Raw genomic sequence first — 17843 nt, forward strand, 5'->3', positions numbered from 1 at the left:
CATGGGACACATCCCTAGAGAGAGAGAGAGACGCCCCATACACTCGCTCCCCTCCCCCATGCGCTGTGCCCCAGCCCGGGCCCGGGGGAATAGGCGGCAGCCCACCCACAGGGTGGGGGGCCCAGCTGAAAGGGGTTGTCGGGGAGGGCGGCCCCTGCCTGGGGTCAAAGGGCGGGCGATCCGCGCGTGCGCAATCGGCGGCGGCGGGCGGCGGCGGGGGCGGCCACGAGCTGGGGGTGGGGGGCGGGTAGGGGAAGGAGGCCAGGCGAGGAGAGGAAGGGGGCTGGAAGGTCTCCACCTTGGCGAGTCCAGCCGTGGAGGCGCATCTTGTGTGAGTGTGAGTGAGTGAGTGTGAGTGTGTGTGTGTGTGTGTTTGTGTGTGTATAGAGAGACAGCCCCCCACCCCGGCCCACCGCTCCCTGCCCGCCCCGCCCCGCCCCGCCTGTCACCCCCGTCCCTCGGAGCCCGCCGGACCCGGCCGGTGAACTCAACAGGCCCGGCCCGGCGCGGGTCAGCGCCGGTGCGGGGCCTGGGGCGGGAGGAGGCGGCGGGGAAGTGCAGAGAGGCTCGGCTTCTTGAGCGGGGCAGGGGCGCCCTCCGCCGTCTAGGGCCACACCACCCTGAACGCGCCCGACCTCGTCTGGTCTGGGAAGCTAAGCAGGGTCGGGCCTGGTTAGTACTTGGATGGGAGACCGCCTGGGAATACCGGGTGCCGTCGGCTTCTTCTTTTTTTTTTTTTTGTTTTGCCTCCTGTTCTGTCCCCTCTCTGGGAGCGAGGCGGCGGCCCGGGGTGGGGGTCACCCCCACCCTCAGCGCCCGCCGCGGTGCCTGGCGCCCCAGCCCGCACCGTGGGGCCTCCTCTTGTCCCAAGCCGCGACACCGCCGTCACGCGGCAGCATGCGTGGCTTCTGGACTGTCAGGTCTCAGACCAAAGGTCTGCTCTGTGGGAACCGACACGCTGGAGGAAACCTTGAGAGTCTGAGAGGGGAGGGAGTTCCAGAAGAAGGCCAGGATGTCATTTGGAGGGAGTATGTGACCAGAACTCGTCCCGTTGCTTTTGGGGTTCTATGGGCTACACGTAGGAATCTTTGGTGGTGGCACCTGATGTTGGGGGATCCGGAGTCACACCCAGACCTGCTCCACAGGCCTCCTTTTACTTTTCTCTTCGGATTCATTATCTTTAAAAAGTGTCTCTTATCTCTATGATTGCATTTTCTTTTCTCTCTCTTTTCAAGCAGATGATGGGAGTCCAAGTATTAAGGTGACATGTGTTGCCCGTGCCCCCCTCCCCCCTGTGTTCTTATTCATTTACCTCTGATGTCGTTCCAGCGTATTGTGGGGGTACCAATGTTAGGGTCGGGTACGTTGCCCTCTCCCTGCCTCCCCCCTCGGGTCAGAGCCTCAAGTGCGCCCATCCCCCAGTCGGTGCGCACCCACCCCATTCCTAATGGAGGTGTATGCCCATCCCCTCCCCCCACCCGCCCGACACCCACCCGATGAAGGTGATTCCTCTGTGTCCACTTGGGTGTCCGTCGGTTCGTACCCATTTGCTGGTGAGCGCGAGCACGTGGTGCTCGTGTGTGCATTCTTGGGCTACCTGGCTTACTGGAACGGGTTCCAGCTCTGGCCAGGAGAACCACGAGAGGTGCCCTCTCACCGCTGCTCCTCCTAGCTGAATAGCACTCCGTGGTGTCCACGCGCCACATTTCATTTACGCACTCGTGGGTCGATGGGCACTCGGGTCGCTTCCAGGTCTTTGCGATTGTGACTTGTGCCCTGACTCTAACCCTAACCCTTACCCAGCCCGTCTCCTCCTCGGCCCCTGCCTGACTGACTCCTTCCCGCCCGGCCTGTCACCTGTCACCGTCCTCTGCCCCTGCCTGACACGCTCCTCCCCGCCCGGGCCGTCACCGTCCTCGGCCCCTGCCTGACGGGGCTCCTCCGTCGCCTGGGCCTTCCAAGGGCTTGGTGTGGACGCTGGTTCCAGGACGCCCTCCCAGGAACCCGGTAGCAGGGCGGCCGCAGCGTCTCGCGCCACCCAACCGTCCGCCGGCCGGCGGCCGTCGCTAAGTGGCCTGCGGGGGACGTGCCCCCACTGTGGGGCGGGCGCCCAGCCTGGTGTCTTCTCTGAGGCCCCGTGGCTGCTTTCCCCCCCCCCCGCAAGGGGAGAGCCGCGGAGGTGGGGACCGCCTCCTCGTGGGGACGTACACCCAGCTCTCCACGTCGGATTCCGGGGCTCTCTGTCCTGCCAGAAGGCCCAGCTGGCCTGCGGGTCCTTAGAGTGGCAAAAACATCCGAAAACTGAGATTGAGGGTCCGGTGGTTGTCTGCACTTTTGTGCTGGGCACCCCAGGGAGGCCCGGGGGCTGGCTGGACAACGCGGTCTGCTGGGCAGGGGGGGGGGTTTGGAGGAGCAACTGATGCCCTTTGCACTTTGGGTAGCAAGTGTCTGAGGTGTCTCTGAGCCCTGCGCCATGTCGGGGGTGGGGGGTGGGAGGTCGGGGGGGGGTGGAGGAGCAGGAGGAGGAGGAGGAGGAGGTGGGAAGGGCCGTGGCCTGCAGTCGTCTTCCCGGGGTGGCTTCTTCCACAGGCTGCTTGGCCTGGGCTCCCTGCACCTGGGCCTTTGGAGGACTGGCCCTGTGCTTGCCAACGCTTCCCCTGCAGGGACCCAGAGCTGGGAGGTTGCATCTCTCAGCCCTGGGTCGGGCAGAGCCCCAGCGGGCCATGCCCACAACCTCTCTCAGCACGGGTCCCCCAGAAGGCTCCTTTGGGACCAGGATTCTCTTGCGGGTGACTCTTTAAGGTCTGGCCCCTGGATGGAGGGGCACCAGGAGTAGAGGAGCAGGAAGGGGAAGGGGGTGGCCATGCGAGGGGACACTTTCAGGCCAAGTCCCAGCTTCAGCCTGATCCTCCTGGGAACCCCGGGGTGTACGTCACACCTCCTGGTTGTCCCGCTCTGAGACAAGGAGCCGGGCTTCGCATTCCCCCAGCAGCCAGTCGTGGGCTGAGGACACCTGGGGCGTTGGGAACTCCCTGGCTTCTCCTTGGCTTAACATCTGGAGCTGCTTGTGAATCGTGCCGCCACACACACCCGAGTGCAGGTGTCTTCTGCACAGACTGCGGGCCTCGCTCTTCTGAATGCCGCTAGCTCGCCACCCACCCACGGGTGAACCTGGTCAGGGTACTTTCTCTCGGGGGCAGACTCTGATCCTGGCGGGCTACCGGTGTTTCTGTTTGCTCGTTTCTTTCTTCCATTTCGGGAAAGGCTTCCTTACTGGGTGTGGAAATCTCCTATGCCTTTCCTCGCCTATTCTGTCAGCTTTCAAATTCTCTTTCAGTTGCCACCCTCACAGATGGATTAGGAAACTCTTTCCGGTGCACTCATTAGTGAAATGACCTCAATGAAGCTGGAATCCAATATCTAATCGCCGATTTTTAGCGAGTCCACACGCCAGGGTGGTCGGGGTCCAATGCAGCCCCGGCCAGGCCCAGGCCCCTTGGACTGGGCCACAGGAGGACGCAGAGGAGGGTCCCGGCCCCCCCCCCCCCCCCCCCCCCCCCGGTCGCGTTGCCGGCAGTTCTCCAAGGGCTTGGGCGTTTTCCAGAGGTAGGAGATGGAGGGGACTGATTTCTTCAGCGCCCCACAAACCACGCCACCCCACCCATGGGACACATCCCTAGAGAGAGAGAGAGACGCCCCATACACTCGCTCCCCTCCCCCATGCGCTGTGCCCCAGCCCGGGCCCGGGGGAATAGGCGGCAGCCCACCCACAGGGTGGGGGGCCCAGCTGAAAGGGGTTGTCGGGGAGGGCGGCCCCTGCCTGGGGTCAAAGGGCGGGCGATCCGCGCGTGCGCAATCGGCGGCGGCGGGCGGCGGCGGGGGCGGCCACGAGCTGGGGGTGGGGGGCGGGTAGGGGAAGGAGGCCAGGCGAGGAGAGGAAGGGGGCTGGAAGGTCTCCACCTTGGCGAGTCCAGCCGTGGAGGCGCATCTTGTGTGAGTGTGAGTGAGTGAGTGTGAGTGTGTGTGTGTGTGTGTTTGTGTGTGTATAGAGAGACAGCCCCCCACCCCGGCCCACCGCTCCCTGCCCGCCCCGCCCCGCCCCGCCTGTCACCCCCGTCCCTCGGAGCCCGCCGGACCCGGCCGGTGAACTCAACAGGCCTGGCCCGGCGCGGGTCAGCGCCGGTGCGGGGCCTGGGGCGGGAGGAGGCGGCGGGGAAGTGCAGAGAGGCTCGGCTTCTTGAGCGGGGCAGGGGCGCCCTCCGCCGTCTAGGGCCACACCACCCTGAACGCGCCCGACCTCGTCTGGTCTGGGAAGCTAAGCAGGGTCGGGCCTGGTTAGTACTTGGATGGGAGACCGCCTGGGAATACCGGGTGCCGTCGGCTTCTTCTTTTTTTTTTTTTTGTTTTGCCTCCTGTTCTGTCCCCTCTCTGGGAGCGAGGCGGCGGCCCGGGGTGGGGGTCACCCCCACCCTCAGCGCCCGCCGCGGTGCCTGGCGCCCCAGCCCGCACCGTGGGGCCTCCTCTTGTCCCAAGCCGCGACACCGCCGTCACGCGGCAGCATGCGTGGCTTCTGGACTGTCAGGTCTCAGACCAAAGGTCTGCTCTGTGGGAACCGACACGCTGGAGGAAACCTTGAGAGTCTGAGAGGGGAGGGAGTTCCAGAAGAAGGCCAGGATGTCATTTGGAGGGAGTATGTGACCAGAACTCGTCCCGTTGCTTTTGGGGTTCTATGGGCTACACGTAGGAATCTTTGGTGGTGGCACCTGATGTTGGGGGATCCGGAGTCACACCCAGACCTGCTCCACAGGCCTCCTTTTACTTTTCTCTTCGGATTCATTATCTTTAAAAAGTGTCTCTTATCTCTATGATTGCATTTTCTTTTCTCTCTCTTTTCAAGCAGATGATGGGAGTCCAAGTATTAAGGTGACATGTGTTGCCCGTGCCCCCCTCCCCCCTGTGTTCTTATTCATTTACCTCTGATGTCGTTCCAGCGTATTGTGGGGGTACCAATGTTAGGGTCGGGTACGTTGCCCTCTCCCTGCCTCCCCCCTCGGGTCAGAGCCTCAAGTGCGCCCATCCCCCAGTCGGTGCGCACCCACCCCATTCCTAATGGAGGTGTATGCCCATCCCCTCCCCCCACCCGCCCGACACCCAGCCGATGAAGGTGATTCCTCTGTGTCCACTTGGGTGTCCGTCGGTTCGTACCCATTTGCTGGTGAGCGCGAGCACGTGGTGCTCGTGTGTGCATTCTTGGGCTACCTGGCTTACTGGAACGGGTTCCAGCTCTGGCCAGGAGAACCACGAGAGGTGCCCTCTCACCGCTGCTCCTCCTAGCTGAATAGCACTCCGTGGTGTCCACGCGCCACATTTCATTTACGCACTCGTGGGTCGATGGGCACTCGGGTCGCTTCCAGGTCTTTGCGATTGTGACTTGTGCCCTGACTCTAACCCTAACCCTTACCCAGCCCCGGCTCCTCCTCGGCCCCTGCCTGACTGACTCCTTCCCGCCCGGCCTGTCACCTGTCACCGTCCTCTGCCCCTGCCTGACACGCTCCTCCCCGCCCGGGCCGTCACCGTCCTCGGCCCCTGCCTGACGGGGCTCCTCCGTCGCCTGGGCCTTCCAAGGGCTTGGTGTGGACGCTGGTTCCAGGACGCCCTCCCAGGAACCCGGTAGCAGGGCGGCCGCAGCGTCTCGCGCCACCCAACCGTCCGCCGGCCGGCGGCCGTCGCTAAGTGGCCTGCGGGGGACGTGCCCCCACTGTGGGGCGGGCGCCCAGCCTGGTGTCTTCTCTGAGGCCCCGTGGCTGCTTTCCCCCCCCCCCCCCGCAAGGGGAGAGCCGCGGAGGTGGGGACCGCCTCCTCGTGGGGACGTACACCCAGCTCTCCACGTCGGATTCCGGGGCTCTCTGTCCTGCCAGAAGGCCCAGCTGGCCTGCGGGTCCTTAGAGTGGCAAAAACATCCGAAAACTGAGATTGAGGGTCCGGTGGTTGTCTGCACTTTTGTGCTGGGCACCCCAGGGAGGCCCGGGGGCTGGCTGGACAACGCGGTCTGCTGGGCGGGGGGGGGGGTTTGGAGGAGCAACTGATGCCCTTTGCACTTTGGGTAGCAAGTGTCTGAGGTGTCTCTGAGCCCTGCGCCATGTCGGGGGTGGGGGGTGGGAGGTCGGGGGGGTGGAGGAGCAGGAGGAGGAGGAGGAGGAGGTGGGAAGGGCCGTGGCCTGCAGTCGTCTTCCCGGGGTGGCTTCTTCCACAGGCTGCTTGGCCTGGGCTCCCTGCACCTGGGCCTTTGGAGGACTGGCCCTGTGCTTGCCAACGCTTCCCCTGCAGGGACCCAGAGCTGGGAGGTTGCATCTCTCAGCCCTGGGTCGGGCAGAGCCCCAGCGGGCCATGCCCACAACCTCTCTCAGCACGGGTCCCCCAGAAGGCTCCTTTGGGACCAGGATTCTCTTGCGGGTGACTCTTTAAGGTCTGGCCCCTGGATGGAGGGGCACCAGGAGTAGAGGAGCAGGAAGGGGAAGGGGGTGGCCATGCGAGGGGACACTTTCAGGCCAAGTCCCAGCTTCAGCCTGATCCTCCTGGGAACCCCGGGGTGTACGTCACACCTCCTGGTTGTCCCGCTCTGAGACAAGGAGCCGGGCTTCGCATTCCCCCAGCAGCCAGTCGTGGGCTGAGGACACCTGGGGCGTTGGGAACTCCCTGGCTTCTCCTTGGCTTAACATCTGGAGCTGCTTGTGAATCGTGCCGCCACACACACCCGAGTGCAGGTGTCTTCTGCACAGACTGCGGGCCTCGCTCTTCTGAATGCCGCTAGCTCGCCACCCACCCACGGGTGAACCTGGTCAGGGTACTTTCTCTCGGGGGCAGACTCTGATCCTGGCGGGCTACCGGTGTTTCTGTTTGCTCGTTTCTTTCTTCCATTTCGGGAAAGGCTTCCTTACTGGGTGTGGAAATCTCCTATGCCTTTCCTCGCCTATTCTGTCAGCTTTCAAATTCTCTTTCAGTTGCCACCCTCACAGATGGATTAGGAAACTCTTTCCGGTGCACTCATTAGTGAAATGACCTCAATGAAGCTGGAATCCAATATCTAATCGCCGATTTTTAGCGAGTCCACACGCCAGGGTGGTCGGGGTCCAATGCAGCCCCGGCCAGGCCCAGGCCCCTTGGACTGGGCCACAGGAGGACGCAGAGGAGGGTCCCGGCCCCCCCCCCCCCCCCGTCGCGTTGCCGGCAGTTCTCCAAGGGCTTGGGCGTTTTCCAGAGGTAGGAGATGGAGGGGACTGATTTCTTCAGCGCCCCACAAACCACGCCACCCCACCCATGGGACACATCCCTAGAGAGAGAGAGAGACGCCCCATACACTCGCTCCCCTCCCCCATGCGCTGTGCCCCAGCCCGGGCCCGGGGGAATAGGCGGCAGCCCACCCACAGGGTGGGGGGCCCAGCTGAAAGGGGTTGTCGGGGAGGGCGGCCCCTGCCTGGGGTCAAAGGGCGGGCGATCCGCGCGTGCGCAATCGGCGGCGGCGGGCGGCGGCGGGGGCGGCCACGAGCTGGGGGTGGGGGGCGGGTAGGGGAAGGAGGCCAGGCGAGGAGAGGAAGGGGGCTGGAAGGTCTCCACCTTGGCGAGTCCAGCCGTGGAGGCGCATCTTGTGTGAGTGTGAGTGAGTGAGTGTGAGTGTGTGTGTGTGTGTGTTTGTGTGTGTATAGAGAGACAGCCCCCCACCCCGGCCCACCGCTCCCTGCCCGCCCCGCCCCGCCCCGCCTGTCACCCCCGTCCCTCGGAGCCCGCCGGACCCGGCCGGTGAACTCAACAGGCCCGGCCCGGCGCGGGTCAGCGCCGGTGCGGGGCCTGGGGCGGGAGGAGGCGGCGGGGAAGTGCAGAGAGGCTCGGCTTCTTGAGCGGGGCAGGGGCGCCCTCCGCCGTCTAGGGCCACACCACCCTGAACGCGCCCGACCTCGTCTGGTCTGGGAAGCTAAGCAGGGTCGGGCCTGGTTAGTACTTGGATGGGAGACCGCCTGGGAATACCGGGTGCCGTCGGCTTCTTCTTTTTTTTTTTTTTGTTTTGCCTCCTGTTCTGTCCCCTCTCTGGGAGCGAGGCGGCGGCCCGGGGTGGGGGTCACCCCCACCCTCAGCGCCCGCCGCGGTGCCTGGCGCCCCAGCCCGCACCGTGGGGCCTCCTCTTGTCCCAAGCCGCGACACCGCCGTCACGCGGCAGCATGCGTGGCTTCTGGACTGTCAGGTCTCAGACCAAAGGTCTGCTCTGTGGGAACCGACACGCTGGAGGAAACCTTGAGAGTCTGAGAGGGGAGGGAGTTCCAGAAGAAGGCCAGGATGTCATTTGGAGGGAGTATGTGACCAGAACTCGTCCCGTTGCTTTTGGGGTTCTATGGGCTACACGTAGGAATCTTTGGTGGTGGCACCTGATGTTGGGGGATCCGGAGTCACACCCAGACCTGCTCCACAGGCCTCCTTTTACTTTTCTCTTCGGATTCATTATCTTTAAAAAGTGTCTCTTATCTCTATGATTGCATTTTCTTTTCTCTCTCTTTTCAAGCAGATGATGGGAGTCCAAGTATTAAGGTGACATGTGTTGCCCGTGCCCCCCTCCCCCCTGTGTTCTTATTCATTTACCTCTGATGTCGTTCCAGCGTATTGTGGGGGTACCAATGTTAGGGTCGGGTACGTTGCCCTCTCCCTGCCTCCCCCCTCGGGTCAGAGCCTCAAGTGCGCCCATCCCCCAGTCGGTGCGCACCCACCCCATTCCTAATGGAGGTGTATGCCCATCCCCTCCCCCCACCCGCCCGACACCCACCCGATGAAGGTGATTCCTCTGTGTCCACTTAGGTGTCCATCGGTTCGTACCCATTTGCTGGTGAGCGCGAGCACGTGGTGCTCGTGTGTCCATTCTTGGGCTACCTGGCTTACTGGAACGGGTTCCAGCTCTGGCCAGGAGAACCACGAGAGGTGCCCTCTCACCGCTGCTCCTCCTAGCTGAATAGCACTCCGTGGTGTCCACGCGCCACATTTCATTTACGCACTCGTGGGTCGATGGGCACTCGGGTCGCTTCCAGGTCTTTGCGATTGTGACTTGTGCCCTGACTCTAACCCTAACCCTTACCCAGCCCGTCTCCTCCTCGGCCCCTGCCTGACTGACTCCTTCCCGCCCGGCCTGTCACCGTCCTCTGCCCCTGCCTGACACGCTCCTCCCCGCCCCGGGCCGTCACCGTCCTCGGCCCCTGCCTGACGGGGCTCCTCCGTCGCCTGGGCCTTCCAAGGGCTTGGTGTGGACGCTGGTTCCAGGACGCCCTCCCAGGAACCCGGTAGCAGGGCGGCCGCAGCGTCTCGCGCCACCCAACCGTCCGCCGGCCGGCGGCCGTCGCTAAGTGGCCTGCGGGGGACGTGCCCCCACTGTGGGGCGGGCGCCCAGCCTGGTGTCTTCTCTGAGGCCCCGTGGCTGCTTTCCCCCCCCCCCCGCAAGGGGAGAGCCGCGGAGGTGGGGACCGCCTCCTCGTGGGGACGTACACCCAGCTCTCCACGTCGGATTCCGGGGCTCTCTGTCCTGCCAGAAGGCCCAGCTGGCCTGCGGGTCCTTAGAGTGGCAAAAACATCCGAAAACTGAGATTGAGGGTCCGGTGGTTGTCTGCACTTTTGTGCTGGGCACCCCAGGGAGGCCCGGGGGCTGGCTGGACAACGCGGTCTGCTGGGCAGGGGGGGGGGGGTTTGGAGGAGCAACTGATGCCCTTTGCACTTTGGGTAGCAAGTGTCTGAGGTGTCTCTGAGCCCTGCGCCATGTCGGGGGTGGGGGGTGGGAGGTCGGGGGGGGGGTGGAGGAGCAGGAGGAGGAGGAGGAGGAGGTGGGAAGGGCCGTGGCCTGCAGTCGTCTTCCCGGGGTGGCTTCTTCCACAGGCTGCTTGGCCTGGGCTCCCTGCACCTGGGCCTTTGGAGGACTGGCCCTGTGCTTGCCAACGCTTCCCCTGCAGGGACCCAGAGCTGGGAGGTTGCATCTCTCAGCCCTGGGTCGGGCAGAGCCCCAGCGGGCCATGCCCACAACCTCTCTCAGCACGGGTCCCCCAGAAGGCTCCTTTGGGACCAGGATTCTCTTGCGGGTGACTCTTTAAGGTCTGGCCCCTGGATGGAGGGGCACCAGGAGTAGAGGAGCAGGAAGGGGAAGGGGGTGGCCATGCGAGGGGACACTTTCAGGCCAAGTCCCAGCTTCAGCCTGATCCTCCTGGGAACCCCGGGGTGTACGTCACACCTCCTGGTTGTCCCGCTCTGAGACAAGGAGCCGGGCTTCGCATTCCCCCAGCAGCCAGTCGTGGGCTGAGGACACCTGGGGCGTTGGGAACTCCCTGGCTTCTCCTTGGCTTAACATCTGGAGCTGCTTGTGAATCGTGCCGCCACACACACCCGAGTGCAGGTGTCTTCTGCACAGACTGCGGGCCTCGCTCTTCTGAATGCCGCTAGCTCGCCACCCACCCACGGGTGAACCTGGTCAGGGTACTTTCTCTCGGGGGCAGACTCTGATCCTGGCGGGCTACCGGTGTTTCTGTTTGCTCGTTTCTTTCTTCCATTTCGAGAAAGGCTTCCTTACTGGGTGTGGAAATCTCCTATGCCTTTCCTCGCCTATTCTGTCAGCTTTCAAATTCTCTTTCAGTTGCCACCCTCACAGATGGATTAGGAAACTCTTTCCGGTGCACTCATTAGTGAAATGACCTCAATGAAGCTGGAATCCAATATCTAATCGCCGATTTTTAGCGAGTCCACACGCCAGGGTGGTCGGGGTCCAATGCAGCCCCGGCCAGGCCCAGGCCCCTTGGACTGGGCCACAGGAGGACGCAGAGGAGGGTCCCGGCCCCCCCCCCCCCCCCCCGGTCGCGTTGCCGGCAGTTCTCCAAGGGCTTGGGCGTTTTCCAGAGGTAGGAGATGGAGGGGACTGATTTCTTCAGCGCCCCACAAACCACGCCACCCCACCCATGGGACACATCCCTAGAGAGAGAGAGAGACGCCCCATACACTCGCTCCCCTCCCCCATGCGCTGTGCCCCAGCCCGGGCCCGGGGGAATAGGCGGCAGCCCACCCACAGGGTGGGGGGCCCAGCTGAAAGGGGTTGTCGGGGAGGGCGGCCCCTGCCTGGGGTCAAAGGGCGGGCGATCCGCGCGTGCGCAATCGGCGGCGGCGGGCGGCGGCGGGGGCGGCCACGAGCTGGGGGTGGGGGGCGGGTAGGGGAAGGAGGCCAGGCGAGGAGAGGAAGGGGGCTGGAAGGTCTCCACCTTGGCGAGTCCAGCCGTGGAGGCGCATCTTGTGTGAGTGTGAGTGAGTGAGTGTGAGTGTGTGTGTGTGTGTGTTTGTGTGTGTATAGAGAGACAGCCCCCCACCCCGGCCCACCGCTCCCTGCCCGCCCCGCCCCGCCCCGCCTGTCACCCCCGTCCCTCGGAGCCCGCCGGACCCGGCCGGTGAACTCAACAGGCCCGGCCCGGCGCGGGTCAGCGCCGGTGCGGGGCCTGGGGCGGGAGGAGGCGGCGGGGAAGTGCAGAGAGGCTCGGCTTCTTGAGCGGGGCAGGGGCGCCCTCCGCCGTCTAGGGCCACACCACCCTGAACGCGCCCGACCTCGTCTGGTCTGGGAAGCTAAGCAGGGTCGGGCCTGGTTAGTACTTGGATGGGAGACCGCCTGGGAATACCGGGTGCCGTCGGCTTCTTCTTTTTTTTTTTTTTGTTTTGCCTCCTGTTCTGTCCCCTCTCTGGGAGCGAGGCGGCGGCCCGGGGTGGGGGTCACCCCCACCCTCAGCGCCCGCCGCGGTGCCTGGCGCCCCAGCCCGCACCGTGGGGCCTCCTCTTGTCCCAAGCCGCGACACCGCCGTCACGCGGCAGCATGCGTGGCTTCTGGACTGTCAGGTCTCAGACCAAAGGTCTGCTCTGTGGGAACCGACACGCTGGAGGAAACCTTGAGAGTCTGAGAGGGGAGGGAGTTCCAGAAGAAGGCCAGGATGTCATTTGGAGGGAGTATGTGACCAGAACTCGTCCCGTTGCTTTTGGGGTTCTATGGGCTACACGTAGGAATCTTTGGTGGTGGCACCTGATGTTGGGGGATCCGGAGTCACACCCAGACCTGCTCCACAGGCCTCCTTTTACTTTTCTCTTCGGATTCATTATCTTTAAAAAGTGTCTCTTATCTCTATGATTGCATTTTCTTTTCTCTCTCTTTTCAAGCAGATGATGGGAGTCCAAGTATTAAGGTGACATGTGTTGCCCGTGCCCCCCTCCCCCCTGTGTTCTTATTCATTTACCTCTGATGTCGTTCCAGCGTATTGTGGGGGTACCAATGTTAGGGTCGGGTACGTTGCCCTCTCCCTGCCTCCCCCCTCGGGTCAGAGCCTCAAGTGCGCCCATCCCCCAGTCGGTGCGCACCCACCCCATTCCTAATGGAGGTGTATGCCCATCCCCTCCCCCCACCCGCCCGACACCCACCCGATGAAGGTGATTCCTCTGTGTCCACTTAGGTGTCCATCGGTTCGTACCCATTTGCTGGTGAGCGCGAGCACGTGGTGCTCGTGTGTCCATTCTTGGGCTACCTGGCTTACTGGAACGGGTTCCAGCTCTGGCCAGGAGAACCACGAGAGGTGCCCTCTCACCGCTGCTCCTCCTAGCTGAATAGCACTCCGTGGTGTCCACGCGCCACATTTCATTTACGCACTCGTGGGTCGATGGGCACTCGGGTCGCTTCCAGGTCTTTGCGATTGTGACTTGTGCCCTGACTCTAACCCTAACCCTTACCCAGCCCGTCTCCTCCTCGGCCCCTGCCTGACTGACTCCTTCCCGCCCGGCCTGTCACCGTCCTCTGCCCCTGCCTGACACGCTCCTCCCCGCCCCGGGCCGTCACCGTCCTCGGCCCCTGCCTGACGGGGCTCCTCCGTCGCCTGGGCCTTCCAAGGGCTTGGTGTGGACGCTGGTTCCAGGACGCCCTCCCAGGAACCCGGTAGCAGGGCGGCCGCAGCGTCTCGCGCCACCCAACCGTCCGCCGGCCGGCGGCCGTCGCTAAGTGGCCTGCGGGGGACGTGCCCCCACTGTGGGGCGGGCGCCCAGCCTGGTGTCTTCTCTGAGGCCCCGTGGCTGCTTTCCCCCCCCCCCCGCAAGGGGAGAGCCGCGGAGGTGGGGACCGCCTCCTCGTGGGGACGTACACCCAGCTCTCCACGTCGGATTCCGGGGCTCTCTGTCCTGCCAGAAGGCCCAGCTGGCCTGCGGGTCCTTAGAGTGGCAAAAACATCCGAAAACTGAGATTGAGGGTCCGGTGGTTGTCTGCACTTTTGTGCTGGGCACCCCAGGGAGGCCCGGGGGCTGGCTGGACAACGCGGTCTGCTGGGCAGGGGGGGGGGGGTTTGGAGGAGCAACTGATGCCCTTTGCACTTTGGGTAGCAAGTGTCTGAGGTGTCTCTGAGCCCTGCGCCATGTCGGGGGTGGGGGGTGGGAGGTCGGGGGGGGGGTGGAGGAGCAGGAGGAGGAGGAGGAGGAGGTGGGAAGGGCCGTGGCCTGCAGTCGTCTTCCCGGGGTGGCTTCTTCCACAGGCTGCTTGGCCTGGGCTCCCTGCACCTGGGCCTTTGGAGGACTGGCCCTGTGCTTGCCAACGCTTCCCCTGCAGGGACCCAGAGCTGGGAGGTTGCATCTCTCAGCCCTGGGTCGGGCAGAGCCCCAGCGGGCCATGCCCACAACCTCTCTCAGCACGGGTCCCCCAGAAGGCTCCTTTGGGACCAGGATTCTCTTGCGGGTGACTCTTTAAGGTCTGGCCCCTGGATGGAGGGGCACCAGGAGTAGAGGAGCAGGAAGGGGAAGGGGGTGGCCATGCGAGGGGACACTTTCAGGCCAAGTCCCAGCTTCAGCCTGATCCTCCTGGGAACCCCGGGGTGTACGTCACACCTCCTGGTTGTCCCGCTCTGAGACAAGGAGCCGGGCTTCGCATTCCCCCAGCAGCCAGTCGTGGGCTGAGGACACCTGGGGCGTTGGGAACTCCCTGGCTTCTCCTTGGCTTAACATCTGGAGCTGCTTGTGAATCGTGCCGCCACACACACCCGAGTGCAGGTGTCTTCTGCACAGACTGCGGGCCTCGCTCTTCTGAATGCCGCTAGCTCGCCACCCACCCACGGGTGAACCTGGTCAGGGTACTTTCTCTCGGGGGCAGACTCTGATCCTGGCGGGCTACCGGTGTTTCTGTTTGCTCGTTTCTTTCTTCCATTTCGAGAAAGGCTTCCTTACTGGGTGTGGAAATCTCCTATGCCTTTCCTCGCCTATTCTGTCAGCTTTCAAATTCTCTTTCAGTTGCCACCCTCACAGATGGATTAGGAAACTCTTTCCGGTGCACTCATTAGTGAAATGACCTCAATGAAGCTGGAATCCAATATCTAATCGCCGATTTTTAGCGAGTCCACACGCCAGGGTGGTCGGGGTCCAATGCAGCCCCGGCCAGGCCCAGGCCCCTTGGACTGGGCCACAGGAGGACGCAGAGGAGGGTCCCGGCCCCCCCCCCCCCCCCCCCGGTCGCGTTGCCGGCAGTTCTCCAAGGGCTTGGGCGTTTTCCAGAGGTAGGAGATGGAGGGGACTGATTTCTTCAGCGCCCCACAAACCACGCCACCCCACCCATGGGACACATCCCTAGAGAGAGAGAGAGACGCCCCATACACTCGCTCCCCTCCCCCATGCGCTGTGCCCCAGCCCGGGCCCGGGGGAATAGGCGGCAGCCCACCCACAGGGTGGGGGGCCCAGCTGAAAGGGGTTGTCGGGGAGGGCGGCCCCTGCCTGGGGTCAAAGGGCGGGCGATCCGCGCGTGCGCAATCGGCGGCGGCGGGCGGCGGCGGGGGCGGCCACGAGCTGGGGGTGGGGGGCGGGTAGGGGAAGGAGGCCAGGCGAGGAGAGGAAGGGGGCTGGAAGGTCTCCACCTTGGCGAGTCCAGCCGTGGAGGCGCATCTTGTGTGAGTGTGAGTGAGTGAGTGTGAGTGTGTGTGTGTGTGTGTTTGTGTGTGTATAGAGAGACAGCCCCCCACCCCGGCCCACCGCTCCCTGCCCGCCCCGCCCCGCCCCGCCTGTCACCCCCGTCCCTCGGAGCCCGCCGGACCCGGCCGGTGAACTCAACAGGCCCGGCCCGGCGCGGGTCAGCGCCGGTGCGGGGCCTGGGGCGGGAGGAGGCGGCGGGGAAGTGCAGAGAGGCTCGGCTTCTTGAGCGGGGCAGGGGCGCCCTCCGCCGTCTAGGGCCACACCACCCTGAACGCGCCCGACCTCGTCTGGTCTGGGAAGCTAAGCAGGGTCGGGCCTGGTTAGTACTTGGATGGGAGACCGCCTGGGAATACCGGGTGCCGTCGGCTTCTTCTTTTTTTTTTTTTTGTTTTGCCTCCTGTTCTGTCCCCTCTCTGGGAGCGAGGCGGCGGCCCGGGGTGGGGGTCACCCCCACCCTCAGCGCCCGCCGCGGTGCCTGGCGCCCCAGCCCGCACCGTGGGGCCTCCTCTTGTCCCAAGCCGCGACACCGCCGTCACGCGGCAGCATGCGTGGCTTCTGGACTGTCAGGTCTCAGACCAAAGGTCTGCTCTGTGGGAACCGACACGCTGGAGGAAACCTTGAGAGTCTGAGAGGGGAGGGAGTTCCAGAAGAAGGCCAGGATGTCATTTGGAGGGAGTATGTGACCAGAACTCGTCCCGTTGCTTTTGGGGTTCTATGGGCTACACGTAGGAATCTTTGGTGGTGGCACCTGATGTTGGGGGATCCGGAGTCACACCCAGACCTGCTCCACAGGCCTCCTTTTACTTTTCTCTTCGGATTCATTATCTTTAAAAAGTGTCTCTTATCTCTATGATTGCATTTTCTTTTCTCTCTCTTTTCAAGCAGATGATGGGAGTCCAAGTATTAAGGTGACATGTGTTGCCCGTGCCCCCCTCCCCCCTGTGTTCTTATTCATTTACCTCTGATGTCGTTCCAGCGTATTGTGGGGGTACCAATGTTAGGGTCGGGTACGTTGCCCTCTCCCTGCCTCCCCCCTCGGGTCAGAGCCTCAAGTGCGCCCATCCCCCAGTCGGTGCGCACCCACCCCATTCCTAATGGAGGTGTATGCCCATCCCCTCCCCCCACCCGCCCGACACCCACCCGATGAAGGTGATTCCTCTGTGTCCACTTGGGTGTCCGTCGGTTCGTACCCATTTGCTGGTGAGCGCGAGCACGTGGTGCTCGTGTGTGCATTCTTGGGCTACCTGGCTTACTGGAACGGGTTCCAGCTCTGGCCAGGAGAACCACGAGAGGTGCCCTCTCACCGCTGCTCCTCCTAGCTGAATAGCACTCCGTGGTGTCCACGCGCCACATTTCATTTACGCACTCGTGGGTCGATGGGCACTCGGGTCGCTTCCAGGTCTTTGCGATTGTGACTTGTGCCCTGACTCTAACCCTAACCCTTACCCAGCCCGTCTCCTCCTCGGCCCCTGCCTGACTGACTCCTTCCCGCCCGGCCTGTCACCTGTCACCGTCCTCTGCCCCTGCCTGACACGCTCCTCCCCGCCCGGGCCGTCACCGTCCTCGGCCCCTGCCTGACGGGGCTCCTCCGTCGCCTGGGCCTTCCAAGGGCTTGGTGTGGACGCTGGTTCCAGGACGCCCTCCCAGGAACCCGGTAGCAGGGCGGCCGCAGCGTCTCGCGCCACCCAACCGTCCGCCGGCCGGCGGCCGTCGCTAAGTGGCCTGCGGGGGACGTGCCCCCACTGTGGGGCGGGCGCCCAGCCTGGTGTCTTCTCTGAGGCCCCGTGGCTGCTTTCCCCCCCCCCCGCAAGGGGAGAGCCGCGGAGGTGGGGACCGCCTCCTCGTGGGGACGTACACCCAGCTCTCCACGTCGGATTCCGGGGCTCTCTGTCCTGCCAGAAGGCCCAGCTGGCCTGCGGGTCCTTAGAGTGGCAAAAACATCCGAAAACTGAGATTGAGGGTCCGGTGGTTGTCTGCACTTTTGTGCTGGGCACCCCAGGGAGGCCCGGGGGCTGGCTGGACAACGCGGTCTGCTGGGCAGGGGGGGGGGTTTGGAGGAGCAACTGATGCCCTTTGCACTTTGGGTAGCAAGTGTCTGAGGTGTCTCTGAGCCCTGCGCCATGTCGGGGGTGGGGGGTGGGAGGTCGGGGGGGGGTGGAGGAGCAGGAGGAGGAGGAGGAGGAGGTGGGAAGGGCCGTGGCCTGCAGTCGTCTTCCCGGGGTGGCTTCTTCCACAGGCTGCTTGGCCTGGGCTCCCTGCACCTGGGCCTTTGGAGGACTGGCCCTGTGCTTGCCAACGCTTCCCCTGCAGGGACCCAGAGCTGGGAGGTTGCATCTCTCAGCCCTGGGTCGGGCAGAGCCCCAGCGGGCCATGCCCACAACCTCTCTCAGCACGGGTCCCCCAGAAGGCTCCTTTGGGACCAGGATTCTCTTGCGGGTGACTCTTTAAGGTCTGGCCCCTGGATGGAGGGGCACCAGGAGTAGAGGAGCAGGAAGGGGAAGGGGGTGGCCATGCGAGGGGACACTTTCAGGCCAAGTCCCAGCTTCAGCCTGATCCTCCTGGGAACCCCGGGGTGTACGTCACACCTCCTGGTTGTCCCGCTCTGAGACAAGGAGCCGGGCTTCGCATTCCCCCAGCAGCCAGTCGTGGGCTGAGGACACCTGGGGCGTTGGGAACTCCCTGGCTTCTCCTTGGCTTAACATCTGGAGCTGCTTGTGAATCGTGCCGCCACACACACCCGAGTGCAGGTGTCTTCTGCACAGACTGCGGGCCTCGCTCTTCTGAATGCCGCTAGCTCGCCACCCACCCACGGGTGAACCTGGTCAGGGTACTTTCTCTCGGGGGCAGACTCTGATCCTGGCGGGCTA

The 17843-nt window shown here is 64.2% G+C and overlaps 5 non-coding genes across 5 annotated transcripts; all 5 read left to right on the forward strand.

The window, feature by feature from the left end:
• The first annotated feature begins 602 nt into the window (after window positions 1-602).
• On the forward strand, window positions 603-721 carry LOC142868755 (5S ribosomal RNA). Its single transcript, XR_012917681.1, has one exon. It is a non-coding gene; the product is annotated as a 5S ribosomal RNA (ribosomal RNA).
• A 3543-nt stretch (window positions 722-4264) lies between these two features.
• On the forward strand, window positions 4265-4383 carry LOC142868756 (5S ribosomal RNA). Its single transcript, XR_012917682.1, has one exon. It is a non-coding gene; the product is annotated as a 5S ribosomal RNA (ribosomal RNA).
• A 3535-nt stretch (window positions 4384-7918) lies between these two features.
• On the forward strand, window positions 7919-8037 carry LOC142868757 (5S ribosomal RNA). Its single transcript, XR_012917683.1, has one exon. It is a non-coding gene; the product is annotated as a 5S ribosomal RNA (ribosomal RNA).
• A 3534-nt stretch (window positions 8038-11571) lies between these two features.
• LOC142868758 (5S ribosomal RNA) lies at window positions 11572-11690 on the forward strand. The gene has a single exon (XR_012917684.1). It is a non-coding gene; the product is annotated as a 5S ribosomal RNA (ribosomal RNA).
• A 3535-nt stretch (window positions 11691-15225) lies between these two features.
• Window positions 15226-15344, forward strand: LOC142868759 (5S ribosomal RNA). The gene has a single exon (XR_012917685.1). It is a non-coding gene; the product is annotated as a 5S ribosomal RNA (ribosomal RNA).
• The last annotated feature ends 2499 nt before the right edge of the window (window positions 15345-17843 follow it).

This window comes from Microcebus murinus, unplaced genomic scaffold, assembly GCF_040939455.1.
Source record: "Microcebus murinus isolate Inina unplaced genomic scaffold, M.murinus_Inina_mat1.0 scaf042_hap2_Mmur4.0, whole genome shotgun sequence".
NCBI classification, from domain to species: domain Eukaryota; kingdom Metazoa; phylum Chordata; class Mammalia; order Primates; family Cheirogaleidae; genus Microcebus; species Microcebus murinus.